Source organism: Morone saxatilis, unplaced genomic scaffold, assembly GCF_004916995.1.
Source record: "Morone saxatilis isolate NCDOM2014 unplaced genomic scaffold, NCSU_SB_2.0 Contig5, whole genome shotgun sequence".
NCBI lineage: Eukaryota > Metazoa > Chordata > Actinopteri > Moronidae > Morone > Morone saxatilis.
The window spans coordinates 25,522,746-25,525,193 of record NW_023340095.1 but is presented as its reverse complement, the minus strand read 5'-3'; the positions used below and the strand labels follow the sequence as shown (position 1 = coordinate 25,525,193).

General features: G+C 38.7%; 1 protein-coding gene across 1 annotated transcript in view; it reads left to right on the top strand.

The window, feature by feature from the left end:
• The window catches only part of LOC118338670 (leucine-rich repeat and calponin homology domain-containing protein 1-like), a gene marked incomplete at its 3' end in the record, with an annotated part of 23,180 nt that overhangs the window by 18,853 nt on the left and 1,879 nt on the right, over nt 1-2,448 (top strand).

Genomic DNA, 2,448 nt, shown 5'->3' with positions numbered 1-2,448 from the left:
ACGGAGAAAACAGCTGTTTGATTCAGTACCGCGTCCTGTCGCAATTTTGCGACTTTGGCACTTAAAGGGTTAATGAGCTTTGATCCTGCTTAGCAGCTTGATGCCACAGCGACAGGGAGGCTTGCACCGAGCAGACTGGACGGCAGCCTGACAAAGTGAGGGGTGTTGTTTTTGATTTAATCTGTTGAACTTGTGCAGACTTCATTGCCGCTTTGGAGAGCCCCTGAGATAAGACCACCGTGGCTGTTTTAGTGTTTTTTAAAGGTCGGCCAAGCTTGGGGTGGCAGGAGCATAATGTTAGAGAGTTAAACTCAAATCTGAAGATCATGTCTGCAGACCTGATGGAAAAATACTCCTCAAAGCCAGAATCATCACCATGGCAGCAAGATGCTTCAGTCACAACAATGGCAGCACAAAACTTTTTTACTTCTTTTTTTACTAATTACTCTCCCTAAATGCAGTTTAATTACGTTTTTATTTTTACAACCTTCGAATGAGGCTGCAAGAATCTTAAAGAATAGAATAGTTGAAAACATGCCCAGCTTCATTCCTCAGTCGTTTGATAAGCAACTAATTATTGTTGTCCATTGTTTACCTTCAGCATTCAGCTAACTGGAGAAATACAGATGATCACAATATTTCAACTTCACTGACCCTGACATTATGTTTACAGCGTGACATTTACTGTGCAGGAAATGTTTGAAGGATAAAACATGGGGGAGACTCTAAATCTGCTTCAAATTAGACCTGGTATTTGTGTCACAAAGTTCACTGCACAACAGCCAGCTTAGATAAACAGAGGTATTTGTAAAAAGCCTGCTGTGGTGTGGTAGTAGATCCTTAAAGTAACAACTGATATAAAAGTGAAGTTTTGATTGGTATGTGGAGTTGTGTGTGACACAGCAGCAGTGGTTATACTGTTCAGAAAACATTAGCAGTCCAGATGGTATGGTTATTTAGTAGTTTTTGAAATTGAATTTTACTTTTACTTTACTTAACCACATGAAGGCCAGTCTCCAAGAGGTACATCCATAATTTATTTGTTGGTGCTGGGTAACCATTATCTGCCCTGAAAGACAAAAATATATCTGCACACCACGTACTCAGGTTGTTTATTCTTAATGGATGTCCAACTAACGAGTTGTCAAAGTTCTCTCAATGACACAATGTTTCTAGGGCTGCCCCTGACTAAAGGTGTTTCTAGTCAACTAGTAGTTGTTGAATAAAGCCAATAGTCGACTAGATGTTGCACGTTTGTGATATTAATCTAATTATTTAAATAAAAACACCAGCAAAATCAAATGTTCTGGTCCAGAATGAAATATCTCAACAATTACTGGATGGGTTGCCATGAAATTTGGTCCAGACATTCATGTTCCCCATCAGGATTAATTGTCATTTTGGTGATCCTCTGACTTTTTCTTCTAGTGCCATCATCAGGTCAATATTTGAATTTGTCCAGTATTTCAGTTTCCAACTAAATAGAGTGCCAAAAAGTTTTGACAGATCACTTTGAAATAAATTTAAACATTTTGCCTCAGTGACCTTATAGTAGGAATGGTCATGTTTTTGTATATAGTAAAATATATTTTTATCCAGTTACCAGAGGAATGCTTTCTGGTGTTGGCCTTCTCTCCCTCCATCGTGGCTGCTCAGCTGACATTATTACCGCCTACAAGGAGTTTAATTATGAGAGACTGTCAGGAAGAGTCTGTAATGATCACTTTGTCACAATTGATGGGCTCTTCTGTGACACATCGACGGCAGTATATGACTCCCTAAATGGTTTCTTCCCTCAAACCCACACATCAGTTTGTACTGTTTGTCTACACGTTCCTCTAAGGAGCTGAATGTTATAGGGATCATGTAAACACTCGCACATCTACTAGCAAAGTAGATAATTGTTTCAGAGCGCCTGAAACAATCAGGAAGGAAAACTGCATTGTGTTTACATCAAAGGAGGCACACAGACACACAGAAAAGCAGCAACAACTAATTAACTAATCATGTTTGCACTATTTTTGGGTATCAGACTCCGCTTCTGCTGTAGCTGTAGTCAGCTTTGATTCACAACAATACCATTCTTAAGCCCGGCCCCTTTTTGCTCTGTGCTCCAGTAACAGTTGAACAAGCCTCAGTGTCCTTTCTCGTACGTAGATATGCTATGTGCTAGGCTAATCTATGTTGAAAAGACAACCACATACTGAAGATGGTGAACAAATATACATATATATATGTCACTTTATTTATATGTGTGTGTGTGTGTGTGTGTGTATATATATATATATATGTAGGTAAAAATATACCTGCACACCGCTAACTCAGGTTGTTTATTTTTAATGGAATCACAATCAAAATCAGAAATACTTTAATAATCCCAGGGGGAAATTATTTCATAAGGATGTGACATGTCCAACTAACAATGAGTTGTCAAAGTTCTCTCAATGA